A 27,815-nucleotide genomic window follows, 5' to 3' on the forward strand; every position below is an offset into this window, starting at 1 on the left:
GATGCCACGTGCTAGGGCAGATAAGGAAGGCTACGTTTCACCAATAAAGGAAGTCAGATTAGAGATGCCAGGGTATTGGGCAAGGTGTAGGGTGTGAGCTGAAATTATCTTTCTTTTTTTTTTTTTTTTTTTTTTTGAGTCTTGCTCTGTCTCCAGGCTAGACCGCAATGGCGAGAGCTCAGCTCACTGCAACCTCAGCCTCCCGAGTTCAAGCTATTCTCCTGCCTCAGCCTCCCAAGTAGCTGGGATGGGACTACAGGCATGCACCATCATGCCCAGCTAATTTTTGTATTTTTAGTAGAGATGGGGTTTCACCATGTTGGGCAGGACAGGGTCTCAATCTCTTGTCCTCGTGATCCACCCACCTCGGCCTCCCAAAGTGCTGGGATTACAGGCGTGAGCCATCACATCTGGCAGAGCTACAATTTTAAAGGAGATGTCAGAGGAGGCCTCAGGGCTTGCAGGTCATGAGGGGTTCACCATATGGGCAGTGGGGCAGAGTCTCTAGACAGCAAATGGGAAGGCCCAAAGGCAGGGGTGAGCCACATTGGGGAAGAGTAAACAAGACACAAAGGAAGAGTCAAAATGGAAAAAACTGGACCACACAGAGCTTTGAAGGCTTCTGGAATGAGTTTAGTGTTCATCCCAGGTGGAGCGCGTGCCATGGTGAGGCTGGGAGCAAGATGCAGCATGGAGATCCCAACTTGGGGCCTGAAAAGATCACTCTGGCTGGTATGTTGAGAGACACAGTGGGAGCTGAGAGTCAAAGCAGGGAGGCCCTTAGGAGGCTGCTGCAGTAATCCAGGCAGGAATCATGTATTAAAAAAAAGGAATAATCAGAACTTACATTGCTCCAGGCACATGCCTGATAGATTGCAGTAACAATGAGTTCTTCCCATAAAAACTGTGCAGAGTTGATATTTGAAAACCCCATTCCATTATTCTGATGGGAAAATGGAATTTGGGAATTAAGACCTTCCCCAGTGTCTCATACTGGAGCTCAGCTTCAAATCCTGACTCCGCAGCCTTGAGCACTTGCTGCATGCAGCACCCTGCAAGGCATGGAGGAGACTCCACCCTCAGAAGCTCCAGGCTGGCAGCTGATGAGATGGGGAGGCCCACATATGCAAAAGTCAAAGGACAAGATGGGAGAAACCGACCCTTCTGTGTCTAATGCATGCTCTGCTCCCTCAGAGCTTTTCCCCAGCCAATATACTTCTCAGGGAGGGACCCATTAGGCACGGGGCAGGGCCTGGGAGTAATTTAAGGAAGGCATGGAGGAAAACCGGAAGAGTCAAAAGAAAATAACAACAACAGAAACACATCACATCGACTCCAGACTCCAGCATGTAGAAAAAAGACAGGAAGGGAGGAACGTAGGGCAGAGGTAGGAAGAACTGGATCAGGGAAGAGGAGAAGGGAGGGAGGGAAGGAGAAAGGGAGAGAAGGAAGTCGATGCTCCAGTTCAGGCTCATGTCTCTATTTCTCTGCCTGGAACACTTGTCTCTCTCCTCCTCTCTCTCCCTTCATCAATCTTTATCAGAGATGGGGTTATACAGTTTCACCCCTTCTTCCTTGGAAAGTAAGTCCATAAAAAGCGAATGAGTTGTGCAGATCCTGGCCTTCCTCTGCTCTCCTCTGCATTTCACTGGGTTGATGATGCACCCTGCAGTTCTCAGACTCCCCTCTCAGCTGGCTTTGGGCTTCAGTTGGCCATAGTGTCTTGGAGGAGAGATAGGAAAGGGCAAGACAGAAAAAGTCTGGGTTGTTGTCCTTTTCCCTCTTCCCTTCATCCTTTCCAACCCCTGCCCCTTGACCTGGAAAGCACAGCCTTGTCCCTTTGCTATTCAGTTTGGGATGGACCTGGCTCCCTATTTGTTTTTTTGTTTTGTTTTTGTTTTGTTTTGTTTTTTTGCTAATCTCTGAGTTGCTTTGTCCTCCTCTGTTTGGATTCTCTGATCTTCTATCACCACCAAAGCTAATTCATTGAATTAAATTCCTCCTGTTCTAAATACTTAAAGTGGCTCCTGATTTTCTTGACTGACACACAAGCATAATTTTAAACAATAGAAATCCATGCATTATAAAACTAAAAACAGTACAAAGAAGGATTCCATTTTTAAAATACCTCCCTTTAAAAATGGGTTCCACTTCAGATGGATAACTTAACAGTAAAAACTTTTGTTTGAATAGAAGTCAAAGTGTTTACAGGCATAAAAGTAATTCTGAAAGAATAATCATCAGTTTCTTTAACAGTACTATAATGAATTAAGACACAGTATTATCCACAAGTTCATCAATATTTAATTTTCTTCTAAAAACCACATTAGGATTAACATTACAAAGAAAACAGGTTTTTGTTCCAAGGAAAAATGTATCTCTGTGATATGATTGTTTCATGTGATACGTCTGTTAGCATAACACAGTGGAAGGGAGGTTATTTATATGAACAAAATCTCTTTTTCTGAATTTCTGCCCCTTGTTACTTTGACAAACGAAGCATCACTTGATCAGAAGGAAGACACAGTACACAAAGCTTTGCCACAGCAGGACATGTTCCCTAATGTTTGGCTAATCTTTGGGTGTTCTCAAAGAAAGTAATGGAAGAATTTTCATAGCAGGGGTTACATGAACTTCTTCTTGAATTACCTGGGTCAGCTAAACACTTTGCAAGATGTTATGGCACAAGACCCATATAAGTATGTCCAGAATCTCTACACTGCCATATTCAGAACCAATTTGTAGCTCTTTTCTAAGTGCTAAGCTTTAATAGATATGCTGTTAATAATTAATCCTTTTCTTAAAGTGCTTTGATTTTTCTGATTCATATTCCGCTAAGTATTTTTTTGGCAACTGAAAGCTTACTGAGCCAAGGCACAATTACAATAGTGAAGGAATCATATTATATTCCAGTCCCCATGATATGCTAATGAAAGAGGCTAGGCAGGTGTGCCGCCTTCAGCCTGCAAAAGAAGCTTGGCATTATTCATCTCATCATAAGAGGCACATTTAGCCCAAATTAAAATACCCATGCACACTGATCACCACACATGCTATTCCACACATGAGTGCCTTTGTTAGTACCATTGCCTTTCTCACCTCTACCCTGCTACTGCCTGCTCATCTCTGAAGATTCAGCCATCATCTCCTTCGAGAAGTCCTCCTTGATTCCTCCCCCAGCCCAGGCTTGCTTGGTAGCCTCCCCTCAGCTTTGCCTTAGCTGCCTCTGCTTTTTTCTGCACATGGTGCCATGGTGATCCCTTTGTGGGTCTACAGCCCGTATGGACTCTGAGCTTCTGCAAAGCATGGACTATGTGAATGTGGAGCTTAAAACAGCTTCTCAGTACATGTTTTCTGAACAAAGCTGAGCTGAGCAGAGCAGACCGGCTGATAATTTATGAAGTCTAGAGTATGCCTCTAGCAAAACTGCAAAAGGCAACATTTCCTCTAGCCCTGTGCTCCATGACCATTTCAGGACACAGCTGAACACTCATCTTATTTCTGTACAGTCGCCTGTGTGCCGACACGGCTTGCATTTTTCCTTTTCTTTTGGCTTTCTTCCTGTAAGAATTACACAATCTCCTGTCCTCCTCTTACCTCCTCCTCCTCCTCCTGCACTATACCTCCAGCTATGAAGAGCTATGAATAAAGAAAGACAGCTGGCACTTCAGGATCCTGTTACTGATTCAATACGTGCATACCTTTCCGTGAGTCCTGCCGAGTTGCATCTTCTTGACAATGGCAATGCCAAATCAGCCTTGATTCTTTCCCATACAGAAAAATACAAATCTCAGAAGCCTGAAAGGGCTTGTGGGGCTCAATAAGACTTGCTCCTTTCTATGGGAACAAAATGGATCACACATGGGCAAACCTGCCTTCGAAAAGCCTCCACCATCGGCTTTCTGTTTGTGATCCCAGGCCAGATACTGCATTTCTTTGCAGCTTTGTTTCTTCATTTCTAAAATAAGATTAATACGCTACATTACACAGTGTTTGGGGGAGGATTAATAAGATAATATTATGCAGACTCTGTCACCTAATGGTAAAAAATGGGTAGAAATAATATTGGTTTTTATTTTGGTCCCCTCCCCCAAATTCATATGTTGAAGTTCTCACCCCCAGTTCCTTGGAATGTGACCTTATTTGGAGCTAGAATCCTTACAGAGGTAATCAAATTAAAATGAGGTCATTAGGGTGGGCCCTGATCCAACATAACTGATGTCCTTACATAAAGGGGAAATTTGACCATAGAGCCAGGCGCACAGTGAGAACGCTGTGTGAAGATGAACGGAGAGATCAGATCGGGAGGAGGAGTCTACAAACCAAGGAACGCCAGATGTGGCCCATAATCCCCCGGGAGATGGGGGAGAGGCCAGGAACAGGGTCTCCCTTATACCTCCAGAAGGAATCAGCCCTATAAACCCTTGATCTTGGACTTCTGGCCTCTAGAACTGCGAGATGATAATGTTTGTTGCTTAAGCCTTCCAGTTTGTGGTAGTTTATGTTTGAAGATGCTCAGAAATGGAGACGTTAAACAAAAACCTAAGTCACCAGGACAGGTCCAGGAGTTAGACCCAGGCCAGCAGTGCCTTTCCACTAGAGCCCTTGGTTCAGCCAGTGGCTAAAGTGTCAGTCGCCACAGTCTCTACCCACGCCCCTCACATGCCACCTCCTGCAGCAGAGCCCCTTCCTCTCCACATCATCTCCCTGTCCCCGAGGGCCTTGAGCACACCCTCCTCTCCAACCTGGCACTTCAGGGAGGAAGGACAGATGGCTCCCAGTGGGATTCTACTTTAATTGGTCTAGAGTGGGGCTCAGTCATCACTGCTTTAAGAGCTCTCTGGATGACCCTCACGTGCAGCCAGTGAGGATGTCTGCATTAGACCACACGGCCCTACAGCAAGGCCAGTGCTGCCTTCCTTGTGGGTGTCTGCCATGCACCATCCAGTGGGTGCTCCCGTGGGTGGGGAACCAGTGAATGGAGTCCCAGGTAACAGATGAAAACCAACGCACCTCCCCTGAGCATATGGGGCCTGCCTAGTAGAGTCAGGAGCTCAGGCCCTTACAAAAGCCGCTTAGCTGCCTGCCTCCATCCTCCCACCTCCCTCCATGCTCTGTGCTGCCTCATGGCCTCCTTCCTGCCTGGAATCCCAAATCACCTGGGCTTCACACCAAGGAGGGCTGAGTCACTACAGGGAGGGGTAGTTTCCATCCAGTTGTATTTTTTTTATTAATTCTATAGGTCAGTCACATTCTCATTAAGAGGGGATGACCCTCTGATATGGCCAGGTTTCTTTCTGAAATAATAACACATAATAATGAAGCAATAGAATAAAAATAAATAAAGATAACCTCCCTTTTGAAAACAATTGAGTATCTCTCGTTTGCCTGTTTCAAGTAGTCCACTTCCCTTTGTGAACCATCGTAGCCTGCTGCTGTCCTCAGCTAGTAATCATCCTAATTTTTTTCTTCTGTGCTGCAATAAACTGAGATATGTTGACCTACTTAATTCTCCTTCACACACAACAGGCGTTCTCCTGCACCGGGACTGTTGCTCCTGCTGTTCCTTCTCCCTAACCACCTGGGACCCTGTTTTCAACACTTAGTTCACGAATCTCCTTCTCTGATCCCCCTTCTTAAAAATCCTCCATCCAGAACGGACCCCCAAGGCAGGGCCCAGTGTCAGGGCTTCCTTCAGCCCCTTGCTTTGCTTTCACATGGTTTTGTCTGTGATGATGAACATCTATCGTCCCTCTCTCCAACCCTCCAGAATCTTGAGAACTGTAGCTAGGTCTTACTCATACCTGTATCATCCAGCAACTGGCACGTAGAATGTGCTCAGCTTTATATGTGAAATGTTTGTTGAATGAATGAGTAAATAATATTACTTGATGTTTACTAGTGCTTTCCAGTTTACAAAGTATTGCCAATGACAAAGAGTATGAGTGAAAGAGAAAGAAAGATTATGCAGATTTACGAGCTGTTCCATGCGGGGCTCTGGCCAACCCCGACTCAATTTTAAATGAGCTACTGCTCTCTGAGGGCCTGCAATGGAAATACGGCTGTGAGGAGAGTGTGGTGGTTTTGCATTTGGACAAAAGAGGGTAAGTTTACACACCATGGTGCAGAGGAGCCAGCTTCATCCCACTGCAATTTGATTGATACCATGACTTTGGCCAGTCTTCACATCAAGCAGGAACCTTGAATGCTGGCATTTATAAGGAAAGGTCAGCAGAGTTAACAGATGTGCCTGTGGCCATGCAGAGAGGCAGGTTGTAGTGCTTCCACCAGTGAGTATGAACACCCTCCCAAAGAGGCCATATCCTGAAAGCAAAGGTGGTTCCCTTCCTAGTCATTCATGCCCCAATCTCTGAGGGAGTTTTAATCTCCATTTTGAACTCTAAACCTTTTGCCAAGACCTCTGGTGACGTCATTTGGAAATGGTGAGGCCCACACAGCAGGAGAACTGGCTTGGAGGCAGCCCTGAACAGGACCTCTTGCCTTGGGCCCTAGAGAGGCTACTGGATGCATCAAGAGTAAATGCATTACCAGTCCTGTCTACTGTTCACTCTGTTTCAGCTCCTTAAAAATACCCAGCACGGCCCTGTACACCAAAGAGTATCTGAGACAGGTCTCAATCAGTTCAGAGTTTATTTTGCCAAGGTAAATGACATGACCAGAGACAGGTCCGTTCCTTTCTCTAAGGACGGTTTTGAAGGCTCCAACATTTAAAGGCGAAAAGAGGGCTGGAGGGGAAAGAGGGAGGGTATGGTAACATTACTGAATCCACATTACAAGTGAAAAGGAGCAGGTAGGAGAATCATCAATCATGTATTTGTCTCAGGCTCAGTAAATCAGCACTTTACATAAGATAAGGTGAACATACAGTAGCAACCTGTGGAGATATTTAACCTTTTATCTGTAGCTACCTGGCACATTCTGACTCTGGAGTTGCGTAGCTTGCCATCTCTAGTCTGTCTGTGGCTCTCTTGCTTTTATTCTGCATTCTTTCCAGATTCCACATCCCCCTTTTAGTTCCAATCCTTAGTCAGCTTCTGTGGATCAACGACTTGATTTCAGATTAGCAGTCTCAGCTTTTACCTTCAGTAGTCATTATGACACCTCCTACAGCAACCCTGCCGCCACCTCTGCCTGTAACACACCCAAAGACGCATCTGTGGGTCTCTGCCTCACAGCTTCACATGCTGAAACCACAGGTAGGAGGCTGCCCAAGCCTCCTTAAACCCTAGGTCTTCTGTAGTTTATTCCAGCCCAACCAGGTCTCTGTCTGACAGGGAGATGGCTCTGACTCCAAGGCGGTTATCTGCCCACCGAGTAGCCTCAAGCCCAGGCTCACTGCCTAGCTCCAGTCATTCCTCTGTGGTAAATTGCCTCCATGCCTATGAAATGAGGAAGCTTCCACAGAGCCACTCTTCTTCTGTTAGAAACGCTGATCATTGAGAAGCCCACAGCTAGAGAGGTAACCCACCTTTTCTAACTATGTTGAGTCTTCCTATGTCTATATTACTGACTTTACTGTCATCTCATTTTAGTTTTCTGCCTTACTCTGTTTTTTCAGTTTCTTTCTAATTTTTAAATTCTCAAATCCTTAGGAAAAAGAGATGAAAATAAGTACATAACTTAAATGAAGGTATTAGATTAACCAAAACAGAGATGATCCAGGACAATGAAGCATGTTTTATGTTTTATATGAGGTCTCCAAGATGAGAATTAATTGGAGGGTTTTTATGCTCTTGAAATTTCTCAGATAACCAAGGCTTTAAATCTTAGAAACACAGGCACAGGGGGAAGGAGATTTAGAGGTTTCTAATCTAACATTTGAATTTTAAAGATAGGAATATAAAACCCAGGGGGAAAAATTCACCCAAAAGTCATGAGGTAATATGTGTCAAAGACAACATCCTTTATTCAATAACCAATTTGATCACTGAGTACCTACCATATACCCAGAAGGTCAGTGTAGAAAAGTGATTGATAGAATGGACTTTGAATTTAGATAGTCCTGAATGCAAATACCTATTTACACCTCATGCTCTATTAAGTCACTGCAGCAAGCTGTGTAATCTGAGAGTTAGCTTCCTTTGCATAAAATGTGGATAGCAGTACTTACTTCAGAGGGTTGTCTTGACGGCAAAACGAGGTCCTACATTAAATCCTTCAGTACAATACATGTCACATAGCTAAGCTCAATAAATGTCAGCTACATTTTTGCAATTGCCCAGCTCCAAGCACAGGATTCTTCCCCCAACATTATGAAGCAACAGAATGCAGAGTAATGTCTGTCAAGATATTTGGACTACAGAATCCAGGTTTTTATCTTGATTATCTCAGCTTCAAACATAGGTATGTCCCAAATGAACTGCTAATTGGATATTATGTAATAGCAATTAACACAAGACAAATTTATTTTAAAGCAACAACAACAACATAAAGCTGGGCCACACAATTCAGCTTAGTGCTAGAGAACCAGTGATTCTATTACAGGGAAAAAGCCACACAGCAGACTGGGACTAATAGCATTCCACCGGTGCCAGGACAATAGATAAAAATAGATGGTTAATATGCTCCTATTTGCCTCAGTAATAGTTACATATATTTTGAAATAGTCAGTAAACTATTAAAATGCTGCATAGGTAGCCTAGAGTTGATTTTCTCACTGTATCTTCAGACAGTCTACCACGTTAATTTAACCTACCAAAAAAGCAGCTGATGCAAATGTAAGAGAAAGAAACAGTTCTTTCAATCCTAAAATTCATTTGGAATAATGAAAGACCCAAAATAGCCAAGGCAATGCTGAGCAAAAAGAACAAAGCCGAAGGCATCATTATTTGACTTCAAAATGTATTACAAATCTCTAGTAATCAAAACAGCATGGTAGTGGCATAAAAATGGACACATAGAACAATGGAACAGAATAGACAGCCTACAGCAAACAGATTTTTGACAAAGATGTTAACAACACACGTTGGGAAAAAGCCTCTTCAATAAATGGTACCTGGAAAATTAGATAACCACATGAAAAAGAATGAGACTAGACCCCTACCTCTCACCATGTAAAAAATCAACTCAAAACGGATTAAAGGGCCGGGCGCGGTGGCTCACGCTTGTAATCCCAGCACTTTGGGAGGCCGAGGCGGGCGGATCACGAGGTCAGGAGATCGAGACCACGGTGAAACCCCGTCTCTACTAAAAATACAAAAAATTAGCCGGGCGTGGTGGCGGGCGCCTGTAGTCCCAGCTACTCGGAGAGGCTGAGGCAGAAGAATGGCATGAACCCGGGAGGCGGAGCTTGCAGTGAGCCGAGATTGCGCCACTGCACTCCAGCCTGGGTGACAGAGCGAGACTCTGTCTCAAAAAAAAAAAAAAAAAAAAAAACGGATTAAAGACTTAAATGTAAAACCCAAAACTAAAAACTACTAGAAGAAAACATAGGGGAAACATTTTATGACATTGTGCTGGGCAAAGATTTTTTAAAATAAGAATTCAAAAGCAGAAGCAACAAAAGCAAAAACAGAAAAATAGAATTAAACTCAAAAGCTTTTGCACAGCAAAGGAAACAATTAGCCAAGTGAAGAGATAATCTACAGAATGGCAAAAATACTTGCAACCTATACATCTGACAAAAAGTTAGTATCCAGATTATATCAGGAACTTAAACAACTCAACAACAACAACAAGAACCCAAGTAAATATGGGCAAAAGACCTTAATAGACATTTCTCAAAAGTGGACATACAGGTACTTGAAAACATATTCAGTATTACTAATCATCAGGGAAATGCAAACCAAAACCACAATGAGATACAACCTCACTCCAATTAGAATGGTTATTATCCAAATGACAAAAGAAAAGTACAGTAAGAAAAAAGAAAAGGGAATACTTATACATATTGTTGGTGGGACTATAAATTAATACAACCAGTATGGAAAACAGTATGAAGATTATCTCAAAAATTAAAAATAGAACTACCATACAATCTAGCACTCCCACTACAGGGTATATATCTAAATAAAATGAAATCAGTACGTCAAAGAGATATCTGCACTTCTATGTTTATTGCAGTATTATTTACAATATCCTAGATATGGAAACCACCCAAGCATGCAATAATGAATGAATGGATAAAAATGTGTACATACACACAATGGAATACTAATCAGCCATAAAAAAGAATGAAATCTTGTCATTTTCAAGAACACGGATGGACCTGGAGGACATCATGTTAAGTGAAATAAACCAGATACAACAACAGTACCATATGATTTCACTCATTTATAGAATCTAAAAATGAAAATAAAACGTTAGTGTGATAGAAGCAGAGAACAGGTACCAGAGTCTGAGGAATGGAGTGGGAAATGGGGAGAGGTTGGTCAACAGGTACAAAGTTAAAATTTGATAGGAGAAATAAGTTCTGGTGTTGTATAGGGTGATGATAGTAACAGTAAGGTATAGTATAACACAGAAGAGAGGCTTTTTGGTTTTGCCAGACTGGCCCCTCACCATCCATGAATATGCATGAGCTCTGCAAGCTCTGCATTAAAGAGGCTCTGCCTCTTACCAGCCATGTGACTTCGGGTGAGTCTTTGAATCTCCATGTCCTCATATTTGAAGTGGAGAAAATAATATCTGCCTTATTGGGATACTTGAGAGTTAATTATGACAAAATCTACAGTTCACAATACACAGTAGGAGCTTAATAGTGGCTTATTCATCCCAGGCTCCAAGTGTTTGCTTGTAGTTTGCTCTTCTAGAATGAGTTTCTTTGTGCTCTGTCCATTTAAATCCCATCTATCATTCCAGACAAGTTTAAGGCAATAATTCCTCCAGGAAACTTTGCCTATCCTTTCTAGTCCATATAGACCTGGTACTTTTGGTTCATAGCACGTTGTTAAAACTGCTCATTTATAATATTGGATTTAAAAACTAGAATCTGATCCCCAAACTATGGCAGCAGCCTGATATTTAGAGTGCTCTCCCGGCTCCCTGTTACTTCACAGGTATGCTAGACCAGCCCATTACTACACTACTTGTAAATACCAGAATAAGCAGGAGATCAATTTTTTGAGAAGATAGACTATGACTATGTCTTACTCTTCTTAGTAGCCTTAGAGTCTAGCACTGTTCCAGAATCCTAGCAAATCCCAGATATGTTAGTATCCTACAGCTGCTATAATAAAGCACCACAACTGGGTGGCTTAAACAAGACATTTATTCTCTCTCAGTTCTGGAGACTAGAAGTCCAAAAGCAAGATGCTAGCAAGGTCACACTTCCTCTAAACCTTCTCAAGGAAAATCTCTCCCTGCCTCTTCCTGTTTCTGGTAGGCCCAGGAGTTCCTTGGCTTGTGGCAGCACCACTCCAATCTCTGCTTATCACACAGCAATCTCACTGTGTTTGTCTGTCTGAGCCCTCACCAGAATCACATTTAACACCCATATTTCTATCAAAAGTCTCATTGAGGAAGTCTAGGCTTTTTCTAACATATGTCTCAAAAATTCTTCCGGTCTCTACTTATTTTCCACTTCTGAAGGGAATTCCACATTTATAGGTATTTACTACAGAGCACCCCACTCTTGATACCAATATCTGTATCAGTAAGAGGTCTCCAGAGGAACAAAACCAATTGTGTGTGTGTGTGTGTGTGTGTGCATGCACACATGTGTATAGGGAGAGAAAATGAGAAAGACGGAAAGACAGGGAGAGAGACTCATCATTTACCTTAAGGAATTGGCTCATGCAGTTGTGGATATTGGCAACTCTGAATTATGTAGCATAGGCCAGCAGGCTGAACAATCAACAAGATTTTCTCTGCTGCAGTCTTTTTTTTTTTTTTTTTTTTTGAGATGGAGTCTCGCTTTGTCGCCCAGGCTGGAGTGCAGTGGCACGATCTCAGCTCACTGCAAGCTCCGCCTCCCAGGTTCACGCCATTCTCCTGCCTCAGCCTCCCGAGTAGCTGGGACTACAGGCGCCTACCACTACACCCGGCTAATTTTTTGTAATTTTTAGTAGAGACGGGGTTTCACCATGTTAGCCAGGATGGGCTTGATCTCCTGACCTTGTGATCCACCTGCCTCGGCCTCCAGAGTGCTGGGATTACAGGCATGAGCCACTGTGCCCAGCCATCTGCTGCAGTCTTAAGGTAGCATTTCTTCTTTTCCAGAAACCTCAGTGTTAGCTTTTAGGCCTTAAACTGAATGAGGCCCACTCACTTTATCAAGGCCATCTTTGACTTTACTTAAAGTCAGCTGACTGTAGATGTCAGTTATACGTACAAAATACCTTCACAGTAACATCTAGACTAGTATTTTACCAAACAACTGAGCACCATAGCCTAGCCAAGTTGACAATTTAAATTAACCATTACACAGGGCTAGGAATGGTGGTTAAATTGGACTTTGATATTCGTTAATTAACCTTGAATCATTCAGAATTCACAATACCTTTTATTTCTTCAACTGTAAAAAGAGAAGTTTGGAGCAGACTCTAGGATCTCAGTAAGTTCCAAATTCTGTAGTTTATACTATGTTTGATTCTAGGTTGTCCTGACTTGCTCCTCTTCCTCTGGTCCCTCTGCCCTTCAGCAATCGATTTCACTGCCACTCCCATCCAAATCTCTGTCCTGGAACATAATCCCTCTTTGAAGCAGAATTCTAAGCTACTATCATTGGTTTCAGAGGCATGGGGTTGGGAGACTTGATGTGCATTATGCTAAACATGCTATTCTCAGCGGAAATAAAACATATATCTAGGGAAGATATTCAGTTAGTTGAGAAGAGAAATAATGTCTGCATGTATGACACATGCAGAATAATAATAAAATGCTTTGTTGGGCATAAGCTGGAAGCAAAAACTGAAGGCCTTCAGAACATCATAGTTCCAACCCCATGAATCATTTGAGTTACCTGAGGAACAAATTGGACAGATACAGAATGATGTGGTGTAATGAGCACATGCAGATGCCACTTGAATCCTGTACATATGGCAGCATTTTTCCAGACATTTTGTTTTCTCTAGCCCCGAAGTCTTCCTGATATTACAAATTCATGCTGTGATTTTTTAGTAGAATGAAATTACAGTAGCTCAAAATTATACCAATAATTATATTTTGCTAGATGAGAACGATTACGTGTTCCAAGCTGCTAGCAGGGCCTCTAGCAACAGTCAGGCAATCATTTTCTTAGTGCCAAATAATTCGGTAAAGCATTTTAGCAAAAGAGTTAAGAGGAGAGGCCGAGAGGTCATTCACACCTGCGGAATTTTGTCTGTCATCCATTAGCTCTGTGGTCAAGAGTTCAGTTCTCCAAGTTTCAGTTTATTTGTAAATTGGAAATAATAACATGCCCATCTCATAGAACTTTGAAGATTAAATCAGAAATATATGTATACATATGTTGTAAAGCATATCATAAAAAGATAGCACATCAGAAAAATCCACAAAATGAAATGGTAAAACTCTTAATTGGGGCTCCCTGAAAATTCCCTATGTAGTAGTTTAGGTTACTGTTCAAAAATATTAACTTTTTTCTCTCTACTCATATCAGTGGACTAATTTTCTACCCCTCAATTCTGGAATTAGTCATGTGCCTTGCTTCAGCCAATGAGATGTTAGATGTGACATAAAATATGAAATGGGCTTGAGAAGCAGGTGGAGTTTTGGGCTTGCTCTCTTCTGCTTGTTATTGCCTTGAGAAAAACTCACCCAGGCTGGCCTGCTGATCCCAGGAGAGGATTAGAGACACACAGATCAGAGTCCAGCCATGGTGAGTTGACCCCAGGGAACTTGAAATAGCATGTATAAATCCAGCAAAATGGGACCCTCAGCTGACCCACAGAGCCAGGAGAAGGAATGACTATTGGACTAGGCCATTGAGTTTTGCAGTGGTTTGTTAAGCAGTAATTTTGTGATATTAACTAACATCTCTGTAACCATGTATCACAGTTCACTCGGCACAAACCTAGTTTAAACCTATTGTTTTGTGTCTCATCTATTTTACATTGTCCATTATCTATTTTATTTAGACAGAGTAATAATTATTTGATGCATTGAAATGAATTAAGTTGGATTTGGTAGACCTTCACTTGGCACTTAAAACTTCCTTTATGATCTATCTAGTGAAGTTGAAATGAGTGCAGTCAAGAGACCCCACTTCAACCTATGATTAAATCTGAAAGATGACCAAAAATAACATCTCTTTTCTTGACCCTCTCCAGACAAACTGTAACCAACACTTCTCTTTCAAATGAAAGTATGTAGGATACTTGCAAATAAAACAAAATGTGCTCAAACACTAGCAAACAGGGAGAACTAACTCTTCCCAGTCTTGAGTAGTAGTGAGAGAACTATTTGAGCTGCTGCTGCCAGTCATCTGGTATACTACCCACTGGGCCAGGGCCATAGTGAAGCTTGAAAGTTTCACAAAGTTCCCAGGTCACAAGTCAGATGGAGTGCATAGAAAACAAGTAAAATAGAGGTTAAATATATACAAAGTATGTAAAAAAAAAAAAAAAAAAGATGCCATTTATTATGTAATGCAACTCTACAGATTTTTTTAAAGATTTTATTTGATAACAATTTTCTTTTGCTATTACTCACATTAACATCAAAACTAAAAAGTATAGTTAATTAATGAAAAGTGTAAATTTCTGTTTTTCAAGAAAATGAATCGTGATATGGCAAAAAATACTCCTCAATGCTTTATCTTTTATCATGGATGTTGTTGTAATATTACTAACCACAGGGAAACCAAAAGACCAGCTGTGCTGAAGAAACATCAGTATCTATTTCAAAATTATTTCAAGGAAGTGCCTGCCAAGTATGATTTAATATATGATGTGGTAGACGGTGAGATTACAATCATTCTACAGAGCATGACTTTGCAGTTAGATCAAATTATTCCTTAAATTAATTGTACTCACTTTAAAAATTATTTTTGAACCTGTACCAAGTGTAAAACTATAATTATTAATATGTTGGTTTTACTAGTAGAATAAATTCACAAAGAGTTAATTTCAGTTTTATTAAAAAATCCTAAAAATAGGAAGTCAGATTAATTTCAATAATAAATTTTTGTTTTTCCATTTTATGGAATCAAAGTAAAGCTAATTGAATGTTAAAATGAATTGAAAATTCAAAGTTCAATATCAAAGATCAAATTATGTGTTTTTAATGTAATGTAAATACAAAATTAAGAAATCTATGGAAGAGACTGTCCTTGGGATTTCTTGTGAGATAAAATTAACAATAAAATTCAGAGAAGCTGAAATAATCTGACAATCAAAATAAAATCTGTCATTGTCAAAACGTACAGATATATATACATATAAACATCTTAAGTAACTAAATTACAAAATTTTTGACAAAGCTAATGTTGAATATTTTTATAATCAGTACGTGTGTGTATCTACATTCTTTGTTCTTCTCTGATCAGATTTTAGAAATTTTTGATTTATTCAGAACTACTCTGTAAATCAATCTAAGTGCCCTGCAATGCCATTAAACTTTTGTAAACAGGTCTCTAAATTTGGTCATATTTTATTCAGAATTCGCTGGGAATCTTTAATCAAGGTAGCAAGTGGAGTGCACCCTCTGCCCAAAAATAAACAACAAAAAACTCTGCAGCTTTTGAAGCTCCTAACAAGTTGTAATTATTAAAACAAAGCTTGCAAATAACAGGACATTCACCTTTGCCCCTGCAAGAGAAAGGGAAGACCTGAATGATGAGAAAAATGTAAATGATGTACAAGTTCTAATAAAAGATTGAAGGAGGAAAGGTGCTATGAATGGAAGCAAAGATAGGAACTGGGACACTTTTTGATGTGAAATATGTACACTTTTCAGTATGAAGAAAATTATTAAGAGTATCTTCTGCCAGTAGAATTTGTTCTAATCCTACCAAATACTTCAGCAGCCATAGAGAATGTTTTCACAATTTAAAAAATAAGGTCTATAGAAATGTGTCAGTTGAATGTGTCAAATTTCAAAATTATAACTTTACAATGAAACTTGGAAGAGGATTAGAGACAATTTATTAAAATTAAAGATAAGACCATATATTTTAAATTTCAGAAAGATACTATGGCATGGTTTTGAAGACACAAATGGCTGAGAAATTGTTCAAAGTAGATAAATATAATCCAAGACTAATTATTCAGGTTAGACTAAGTTTTATGGTTCAGATATTCAATATAAAGAAGGGTTGACATTTGTTCAGATACAGATTTGTTTGAAATCTTTCAAATTTTAAAAAGAATTTTACTTTTGAAAATAGGTTTGAATAGAACTGTTTTATAGGTGCACCAATATTACAAAATTAATTTGTCATTCAATAAATACATATTTCTAAAAAATATGTAATGTCAATTCTTTTTATACAAATGTCACTCCCCTCCCTATTTGCCCTTGATCTTCAACTCTTAAAAAGTCCAATATTTGGGTAAAGAAAGTTCTGAGTAAGTATCTGCAATGGCAACTTGTGACAGTGTAGGATTTTGATGTGCTTACTAGGTGCTACTTACATGTCATTAAGTGCCCTTAAAAATCACTATTCACATTTAATTAAGAGGAACCTCCTTTAGATTAACTAGCAAAAAATTTCAAAAAGCTGGCTAAAAACGAGTTGTTCTTTCATGGTCACAAATCAAAAGTAGTTTTAAAAATCTAACTTTAAAGCCATATCATTACCTATGTGCTAGCTACCAGCTAACCAGAAAACCATATCACAAGTCACAACACTTGTGTCAGGCCTGTTCAAATTCTGTCACACTGGTCTACGGAAAAGTGACATGTTTCAGGGTCTTTGCTACAGAATGCAGCGATAGAATGTCAGAGTGAAATGGTCACAAAGTGTTTTAGATAATGATATGCTTATTTTCTGGCACAAACACAAGGGATTTCGATATTTCCTCATTGTTCAAGGTGAATCTGACTAGTCCCCAGCAGGTAAACATGTTACAAAGTCTTTCCCATAAATGATGAGTCATGTACGGCAAAAGAGAACTTCCCTACTGCATTCTTCTATTAATCATTTGCATCTTTATTGGAGATTTAACCATTAATGCTTCAAGGTTAATACCCTTTAAAAAATACCGCAGACGAGAATGCTGAGGTCAATTTAATGTGGCAATGCATAAGTTATGTCTGTCTTTGGATCCTAAGACATACTTCCTAATTATAAAACACAAATATTCCAAAGGTGTTTTATATTCTATAATCCCAAATATATTGCAACTAAAGAGGGCCATTTAAAGATCAAAATCCAGTAGCAATTCATTCATGCAACCCTCAAGACTTGACCTTCTACGTACAATCTCAACAGTTGTGAGTATTGTAATTACAGTTTTCATACGGTTGTGATCATTTTCATTGGAGAAAATATCTCTACATCTATCACTTCCTCGAATTTGCTAAGTCACCTGTGAGTAGGACAGACCAGTGTTATAATTCTCCTTATATTTATATAGACAAATAAATAAAATGAGCTACATTTCCCTTTTTCAAGTTTTACTCCTGAAAACAACTGAATGGAAAAGTCAAGATAAACTCACTTCTCTTCTCTACCCAAGTCTGACGTGATTGTGAAAGTTACTAGAATAATGCTGGGAGAGTAAATATCTAATTACCCCTGTTACATACTTTCTTTGTGCCAGACACTAGGATCAATATTTTATATGAATTTCCTTATTTTAATCTAACTAGCAACTCTGTGGATATTATTTTCATTTTTGCAAATGAAGAAACTGATTCATTGACTAGGCAAAAATCATAGGCTAAAAAGTTATAAAGTCATTCTTTTAGTTCTGGGCAGTGGACTGCAAAACAGTGCTTTTATTTGCTGTGCCATATTGCATGGCATAATCTATAAATATTACCTCAACTTTAAGAGAGAATTTTAAGATATTTATGAAGCTTAACATTTGAGCCCAAAGTTTATCTGGACAGTTAAATGTCTAAAAATTATTGAAAAAGATCTAGAATAAAAGAAAAACAAATGTATACACAGTCATAGATACTGTGTGAGCTGCAAGGCAACTGAAAGGTAACTCAAGATTCCAAAAAATTACCCACTTATTATGAATACTTTGTATATGATGAAGTTGGTATTTCAAAATGTCAGGGAGGGAATATTCACAAAACAAGGCAGAGATATTAAGTAGCCAATTTGGCAAAAAAATCAGGATGGAGCCATACTTCACACCACACAAAATTTTACATTTGAAATTCTGGATGCAATATGGGCATAAATTATTTATTTAATACATATTTATGATACACCACTATTACCTAATGCTACCTAAGATGGCACTGACCCATTTCCAAAATGATTTTAGGTCCAGTTGGTCATTTCGATAAAATATATTCTCCTGAATTACAATTACTTTTTATTCAGCAAACACAAAGCACTTTCTCTGGGTCATGCACTAGGATTGCAAAGCTAAAAGGCATAGTCTCTGTCCTTAATTGCTAAGTCTGTGGTTCTTCTGTATTTCCCATGACACACAGTTAATGCTGTCTGGTCTACAAAGAGTTTTGAATACTCATTGATAGCTAAGAACTTTGCTATACCACAAACTTAAAGAAGAAGAGGAGGATCAGGAGAAGGAGAAGGGGGAGAAAAAGGAGAAGGGTAAGGCAGGAAAGAAGGAAAGAAGGAAGGAAGGAAGGAAGGAAGGAAGGGGACTATTAATCAGTCTCTGCATTTAGAAAAAGTACATTGTGGTTGGAAAGATATACCGGTAAATTATTTCAATATAACATGAGAGGTCCCCCCAAAGCTGTTATGTGTGACTGTTAAGTATGCACAGAGAAAAGATGCTTAGTTGAACGTGGGCATCCATGAAGACTTCCTCAAGGTCATGATGCTAGAGCAGGATTCTAAAAGCTCGCAAAAGTCAATTAGTGGAAAAAAGAATTGGCACATACTGGATAAATACATGTTGAATTGATTGAATAAATAATGAATGATTGAATGGATGAATAAGTAAATGGATGGAGGAATTCAAAATGTCTAATGAAGTTTCTGGACTCTAGGCTTTTAATGACCTGCTGGAGAGAAGAGTCAGAAACATAAGAACTCAATTATTTCCCCAGAAGAAATCTGAAAACAGGTTTTTAGTTGGCATGCTTTCAGCTGCACGTAACAGAATACATGACTACATGTGGCCTAAACCATCAGTGTTTGTAAATGAGTCTCTAAATACAAAAATTCTCGAGATAGGAATCCGGTATTTCGCACCTCAATTACACTAGATCTCTGGGTAACATCTCTTCAGTTCTCCTGGCTTCCCTTTCTGGTCTCAAGATGCTGCCGAAGCCTTAGGCATCATATCCTTCCATGTTAATACACAGAGTAGGAATGGGGCTTCTCCCCACGAACCCCTCACTTCTACTGAAGAGGAAAATCTTACCCCAACGTTTCCCAGATAGAATTTCCCTAAGTTCCATTGGCCAGGATTGTATCATATTGCCTTGCTTATTTGCATGGAAGGCTGGAAACATAAGTATCTGGCATTTCAGCTTCTATGGAGAGAATTGGCTTTGACCATTCATAGATGGGAGAATGGCTGCTGCTTATACAAACAGCACTGCCTGCCATATGAGCTAGGTGAATACTGAAGAGAATAATTAGTGACACATACATAAGGTGCTCCTTCACATGCTAAGGCGACACAGGTGAACATCAGTTCCTACATATGAAACATAATGATAGTTTGGATGTGTTCTGTAACTTTCACCATTTCTTGTGCTTCTGTCATGCAGAGAATCCCCTCTAGCAAAATAAGTGACTGTTTTTACACCTTATATCAATTCTGAGAAAATCAGTGACCCCTTTGTCTTACCCCTTATATAAACTCCAAGAAAATCAGTGATCCCTTGGTCTTACACCTGATGTCAACTCCAAGAAAATCAGTGACCCCACTAGAAAGATGGAACAAAGTGATGGATATCTATGACACGCCAGGCTCTTTACTAGGAATGTGACACATATCATCTCATTCAGCCTTTACATGGATCCTGAGGTAGGGATTAAAAGGAAACTGAGGTTCACAGGTTCAAGTACTTGTCTCAGGTCAGAATACTGAGAGATCCTATAGGTAGGTGTGCATTCCTGGCCTGCCTGACTGTAAATAGCATCCCTCTGTTAGTGTATCCACATGTCAGAGGTGATTTCATGTATGTCTGAATATGCTGAACATTCTACTTTTGTGAGCACTCCTGCTTGTATAACTTCTGAACAGTAACAATAGGTAGAAAATGTCTCTTTTAAGTCCCTCCTTGCTTATTTACTTCACATGTTAGACCCCATTTTCATAGTCCAAGAAATTTACACATTGTGCAATGACAACTATAAATCATATTCAAAATGGCTCCTAGAACTAAAATGCCAAGTATTTGTCTGAGGTTTACAGAAGTTTTCATTTGAAAGATTTACATAATTTGTTTTGAATCTTACACATTATTTGTTCAACAGATTTTCACTTCACATGTACCATGCATCATGCTCTATACACATGTAGATGTTTATAAATGTTGATTTGTGACCAGCTTCTAATTCAATAAATATTCCCTGATTATCTACCATAGCACCAACATCATGCTAGATTCTGATGGGTTAAAGAATTAAGCAAAACCTTGTCCTTACACTCAGAAACTCTGTTAGTTGAGAGTCATTCTTCAGCTATTCCAGAAAAAAATATTTGTTCTGCTTTTTTCCCTAACTCAGAAATGAAATTTATAAAAGCATAAAACGTGTGCTAGTTTTTCTGTTTTCAACCACTCTAGATCCCACTCTCTACCCTTCTTTTTTGCTCTTCTCTGTGCCACATGAGGCCAACTCCTGTGGACAGCTTACTTCCCTTCCTGAATGGTGTCCAGTTGGACTCATCCAAAGAGCAGCACTAGGGAAATACGTTAAGCTTCAGGTCTCTTCTTCTTGGCTCCCTTCTTGCTTAAGACTGTGTTTCTAGCAGGGGCTTCCTCCTCCCAGGAAGATGGCTCCTTCTGGGGTGGGGGGGCAGAGGATGGCTCTCCTCCAGAGATCTGGTTCTCATTGGGTTCCAGTAACACCATTTTTCCTGGGTGTCTTGACCATGGAGATGGTAATAGCAGAAGCTTTTACTCATCTCTGGGTGCCTTCCTCTTCCTTGTTTGTTCTCTTAACTAGCATACACATCTGTGGAGTCCCTTTATTAAAATCTCTTCATCCAAACCACCCAGGGCAAATTCTGTTTCTTGCTAGGACTTTGAGTAATCAGAATATTAGAGCTGATGAAAAGTTAGAAATTCAATCTCTGCTTTTTATTTTACAGGAATGGAAACTCGGGCTCCGAGAACGTTTCACTTGCCAGAAGTCACTCAGTCCCTGGGAAGGATGCGAACCAGCTCACCTGGCTCTCCAGCACATACACCGCAGACCACCCCCAAGGATGTGACCCATTCCTTCTGTAGAGTCTGATCTTCCAAACTTTAGACAACGGCTCCTTCTGCAAGCTTTCGAGCCTGCAAGCTAAGGACATGAATGAACTGAGTCATCCCCACAGAGCTTCATTAATTTTAAGGCAATTTAAGATTTCTGAGTCATAGGTTTCAGTCATTTAGATTTTCCCAGCTGGTACTGTACTTGCCCACACACACTTTTCTTTAAAGATTGCATCTGTCTAGATGTGTGGTTCTGCCCACCCTTCCTCAGTTTCTGAGAAGAAACTCGACCTGGTGGAGTGCTACATGCAGGGCTAAGCCATTTCCATTTGCCACGTGCATTAGAGTCTTTGCCTGAGGGATTAATGGGATTAGCAGTCTGCAGCTTGATCCAGACTCTATCCACCAGAGACATGCACAATTCCAAATTCTATATCCAACACAATATTTTACCCAGTCTCCCAAGAAAATTCAGTTATGCCATATGGTGACTCCACTCACTGAATAATATTTAGCAACTTGATGAACAAGGACTGAATCATATCTTAACCATCTTGGCCAAATATTGCTTTATATAGCAACAGTATTAGTAATATATATGTTTTATTTTTTACACTAGTACTTCCTGCTACGCCTACTGAAAATTAAGAGCTAGACCTCACTGGAAGTAGACTACACAATAAAAGAGTTCTCGCTCATTAGCAACCTCCAATTCAATATTGCATTGTATGTATGATACATTCAGAATGTCTGCTTTTTCCTTCCTCCAGAGCAGCTGCTGGGATTGAGCAATAGTCTCCCAGGGTAACGCAGCAGGGAATCCTGGGGCATTTCCCAGACACTGAAAACAAAGGATATGTATCCATGGGGAGGATAGGGCTTCGGCTCTCTCCCTCCCACCAAGTTCTCCATATCCTCAGTATGTGCGGGAGAAAATTAGCAAGCCTCTGAATGAGGAGCCCCTGTGACCCAGGGATTTTAAGAAAGTCATTTTCCTCCCTGAGCCTCAATTCAACTGTTCAACAGGCATAATAATGAAAACTCTTTATAAACTATAATACAATATGCAAATGCTAGGTTGGTCATTTACAATGTGCAGATTCTGTTAGAATTGTACATACATGCAACAATGAGGAAGATGCAATCTGTATCTTCAACCATCTTACCAGTGGAAAATAGAAACTTGTGGAGATAATAGAGATAATTTCAACAAAATACAACTTGGCTAAGATAGAGTTATGAAAAGTAGAGAGACTCTCAGGTCAACATGAAAGTTCCTGAAGTTGCTAGTACCCAAGAGGAATCTTGAATGATCAGCAAGATTTATAGAGGCTACAAGAATATTTATTCCCAGCAGCCAGGGGCATAAGCATCAGTTACTAGTGAGTATAATGCATGTCCCAAAGTGGCAGGAAATAAGGCCATATTTATAGCAATTAAGAAATATTAGCTATTATTACTGTAGCATCAGGGCTTTCTGAAAATAAAAAAAAAAGGGGGGATTTCTGGGAGAGTCTCATGCTAAGTCTTCAGCAACTCTTCTCACCCCACCCTGTGGGGCCACTATTGTGCCCATCTTCTGGGAAACTGTTGTAAAATGCTCCCTTGATTTATTACTGAGTATAAAACTAACCCAATACTTACTGAGGTAAAACAACCCACTTCTTTATATCACGGTTTTGTGCAGCAGGAACTGGGGCAGATGGCACAACTGGGGTCACTTAGTGATGTTCTGTTGGTTGCTGGTGCTGCTAGAAGTATTGAGATGGTTTTATTACCATGCCTGGAGTCTTGTCAGTTGGTTGGAAGCCTGGGCTCTACCAGGCCCATCTCCTTCTTCACATATTCTTGGGACCTTTCCTGCTGATTTCTCCGGCCAGGTAGCTGGTTGGACTTATTTCCTGCCACCTCGAGGCTTCAAGAGACTATGGCAGAAGTTTCTAGGTCTCCCCAAGGCAAAGCCTGGGACTGGCCATATGTCATATCTGCCATTTCCTATGGATCCAAGCAGTCTCAGGTCAGTGCAGATTCAAGTGGAAGGAAATAGACTCCACCTTTTAATGGGAGAAGTGTCAAGTATGTATGGCTGTCTTTACTCTGGCACATTTATCTCTGCACTTATGGTCACGCTGTGTGTGTAAGAAAGTCTTGTTGATTCCTGTGATAGGAAACAAAAGAAAAAATCTCCACTAAAAAAAACCAGTGCAGCATAAAAGAGGCTTCTGTCCTTCTTTTGTGAGTTCCTACATGACCCACTGTCCTGTGTCCAGCACCTGGCACAGTGCTTGGCATACAGAAGGTGATCAATCCACAGAACTTAGCTGACGGGATTTTGCTACTATATTGTTATGTGAGTGAATGTCTCACACTGAACCTTCCAGGAAAGGTGCCAGGGGAATCTTATTGCAAAACTAGTAGTTTATTGGGTTGACAAAGAGAACATTCAATTAAAAAGATTTTCAGAACACAATGGAATCATTTTAGTTGTGAAATGTGAGCTTAAAAGTTATCATTTTGAAACATCCAGCAAGCATTCCAAGACTCCATGGCAAGATCCAGCCCCCTATACACAGGCACAGATGGAGGGTCCCTGTTGGGCACAGAAAAGCAGAGACTCCTGTGTAAATCCCAGGATTCTCTGCCCCAGTACAAAGCTCAGGCTCTGTCCCTAGTGCCAGGCATCTAAAAGAATGCTACATATTGATTTATCTAACAAACAGTGATGACAACCACTATGTGCCTATCACCATCCTAAGCACTGTGAGTATAGAGGGAAATAAGACAGGCTCTAGGTCTCAAAGACCTCTTGTCTCCACAGTAGGAAATTTTCTGCCCATTCTTAGAGTCTAGGGAAATACTTGGATGTTATGAGGTGGTAGACTAAGATTGTGAGGGGCAGAGAGGCAGAGTCAGCCCACTACCCAACCACTGAACCACTATGCCAGAGGGAAGAATCTTCACCGTATTAGACAGATATCAAGTGTCTCAGTGTATGTCAGTAGCTTTTAGCTTCTGCCTCCTTCCCGTTAAACATAATAATCTCTACCCCAAAATTAGCCTAGAAGAGGGTGTGGCTTCAATTTGGTTTATACTCTGTCTCTGGTTCTTCTCACATTTGCCCTGGATAAAGCAAGCTGCCATGTGTGGGCTGACCTATGGAGAGGCCCATATGATCAGGAACTGAGAGTGGTTTCCAGCCAACATCCAAGGAGAAAAATGAAACCCTCAGTTCAACAACTTTCAAGAATCTGAATCCTGCTAGTAACTATATGAGTGACCTTGGAAGCGGATCCTTCCCCTGTTGAGCCTTCAGATGAGAGCACGGGCCTGGCCTACACATTGATTACATGCTTGTGAATGATTCTGAGGCAGAAAACTTAGCTAAGCTATGACTGGATCCCTGACCCACAGAGATGATGATTTGTTTTAAGCCACTAAGTTTTGGGGGATAATGTGTTATGTAGCAATATATAACTAATACAAGTGTATAAAAGAAGAATACAATTCAACTAGCTCAGCTTCCAGTCTACTGCACTTTCTACCACCCGATGTGATTTCTGGCTCATAAGGATCTTTCATCTAGAAGCCACGGGAGCATCTGGCTAGAGGAGTGAAGTCCCAGGGTTTTATTTCAATAACTACATGTTTTCATGGTCTGACTACAGCCTTGTGTTTGTTCTCTGCAGCTTCTGTCTCTACCTCAGACAGACTTAACTGCTGTTTCTTATCTCAGCAGACCTGTGTCTTCCTGCCTCCAGGGCTTGGCGCACTATCTTCTCTTAGAAACACTCTTCTATCTTGACCTGCTGATAGTCTACTCAAATTTCAAGGCCAGTTCAAAAGTGTTCCTTCCTTGTTTTCCTGGCTGGCAAGATTCTTCTTCTTCTCTGAATTTTCCATATATATTATATATATTTCATGTATATATATACACACACACACACACACAGACACATACATATATATGCCCTACTCTGTGCCAGGGGGTATTCTCAAGGATAAAATGGCAAATAACATTCCCTGCCTTCATTTATTTTATATTTGATAATTAATTGTAGTGTCTACTGTTGGCTTTGCAGTAGAATTACTTTATGCAAATATTATGTACCTCAACTCGATTATCAATTCTGAGGGCAATGATACACATAGCCCCTGTGATGTCTATAGTAACAGAGTCCCAAAGCAGAGTAAGTGTTTGTTATGGACCGAACTGTGACCCACCACAAATTCTTATCTCAAAACCCTAACCCCCAATATGATTATATTTTCAGAGATAGAGCCTATAAGGAGGCAAGTAAGGTTAAAATAGATCATAAGGGTGGTTCCTAATCCAATAGGACTGGTGTCCTCACAACAGGGGGAGGAAATACCAAGGATGCTCAGGCACTGAGAAAAAGACCCTAAGAGGACCTAGCAAGGAGGTAGCCATCTGCAAGCGAAGGACAGAGGCCTCAGGAGAAACCAAACCTGCTGAAACCTTGACCTTGGACTTCCGGCCTTAAGACCTGTGAGAAAATACATTTCTCTTTAAGCCCCCAGGCTGTGCCATGTTGTTATGGCAGCAGAAGCAGAATAGTCCTGTCATTGACAAGACTGAGCCAAGTAGTGTAGTCGACTAAGTAGGTCCACAGTAGCACGACAAAGTTATAGGCCAGAGGTATCCAATCTTTTGGCTTCCCTAGGCCACACTGAGAGAAGAATTGTCTTGGGCCACACATAAAATATACTAAACTAATGATAGCTGATCAGCTTTTTAAAAAAGTTTCATAATATTTTAGGGAAGTTTACAAATTTGTGCTGGGTTTCATTCAAAGCCATCCTGGGCCACATGCAGTCTGTGGGCCACAAGTTGGACAAGTTTGCTATACGCCGTGGGCTCAGACACATCTGAATTTCAATTCTGTCTCTACCCAAAAAAATTACTCGTTCTTGTTGAACCTCAGTTTTTCTTGTCTATAAAATGGGGTTAATCCTCCCTGTATTTCACTGTTACCACAAGGAAGATATGAGGTAGTGTTTGCAAAGTGCTTGTCATAAACTTAATGTAGAAAAATGTATTACCTCTTCCCTTCCTTCTTTGCTCCTCCCTAGGGAGAGAGATGGAATCAGTAAGATGGCCAGGCCAGATATTTGGAGCCTGTGGCAAAAGGAAAATCCATCATACTGATTCATTCTATTTATTTAAAATCTTGATGGGTTTTTCATCAGAGTTTTTTGCCTTAATATTTATTTTTAAAAACATTTTGTGAAAATATTTGTCTTGATTACTGATTTTTTCTTTTTTTAGCTCTCCCTTTCAATTTTTGCACCTGAGACAAGTGCCTGGCTCTCCATACCCTAGTTGGGATCCTGGATACCTAACTAATTAAGAAAGCCTCCTTTGGCCCGAGCACAAAGCTAACCAGGATTCTTTTGTAATATCACTAACTCCAAGAGTCCCTGTACCCCAGATGCTGGCAGGCTGTTGATGGAACACTTTGGTCTGCAATGCAGAATGATTCTCTCATCATTTGGGGATGTAGGGCTTTTCTTATAGCATCAGGGTAAAATTTTTTTCTTTTTTTTCTTTTTTTCTTTTCTTTTTTTTTTTTTTGTCTGAGATGACCTAGCAAGGGGCCCTGGTTGGAACAGAGATGAGCTTCCTACAATGGGATGTTTTCCCAGTCTTAATGTGCTTTGCCTGTTTCCCTGAGGAATTTTAGTGAACTTGGAGAAAAGGAACATGTTAGCAGCACGTGGGGCTGGCCTGGGAAAGGCTCTGCCAGCTCCTGATGAATCCCCATTTTCTGGCTGAGAATCCTTGCCATGCCTTCTGTATATCATACCTGTATGTTGAGGTTTGTGCCTCTCCCACCAGGCTGAGAGCAGCCGGAAGACATGAGATCATAGCAGATCCTTAACTTTCCTGCCTTGCACAGGGTCAGCGAGGAGAAAGAGGCAACGGGAGAAAGAGAGAGGAGAGGGAAGGTGTTAATTAGGAACCTCCACAATGACAGAACTATTAATAATAGGATATATGTATATATGAAAGGGAGTTTATTAAGGAGAATTGACTCACTATCACAAGGTAAAGGAAGTCCCATGATAGATCATCTGCAAGCTGAGGAGGTAGGAAACCAGTGGTGGCTCAGTCTGAGTCCAAAAGCCTCAGAAGTAGGGAAGCCTTCAGTCTGTGGCCAAAGGCCGGAGAGCTCCTGGCAAACCACTGGTGCAAGTCCAAGAGTCCAAAGGTTGAAGAACCTGCAGTCTGATGTCCAAGGGCAGGAAGCATCTAGCACGAGAGAATGATGAAGGATGGAAGACTCAGAAAGCCAGCTTATTCCACCTTCTTCTGTCTGCTTTGTTTTAGCCACGTGGGGCTGGCAGCTAATTGGATGGTG

The 27,815-nt window shown here is 40.6% G+C and overlaps 1 long non-coding RNA gene across 1 annotated transcript; it reads right to left on the reverse strand.

Moving 5' to 3' along the window:
* Positions 1 to 1,711: 1,711 nt before the first annotated feature.
* On the reverse strand, positions 1,712 to 27,652 carry LOC131380958 (uncharacterized). Its single transcript, XR_009209284.1, has 3 exons — positions 27,494 to 27,652; positions 27,261 to 27,344; positions 1,712 to 1,722 (listed from the first exon to the last, which is right to left on the reverse strand). It is a non-coding gene; the product is annotated as an uncharacterized LOC131380958 (long non-coding RNA).
* Positions 27,653 to 27,815: the final 163 nt, after the last annotated feature.

The sequence above is a fragment of the Hylobates moloch genome, unplaced genomic scaffold, assembly GCF_009828535.3.
Source record: "Hylobates moloch isolate HMO894 unplaced genomic scaffold, HMol_V3 SCAFFOLD_13, whole genome shotgun sequence".
NCBI classification, from domain to species: Eukaryota; Metazoa; Chordata; class Mammalia; order Primates; family Hylobatidae; genus Hylobates; species Hylobates moloch.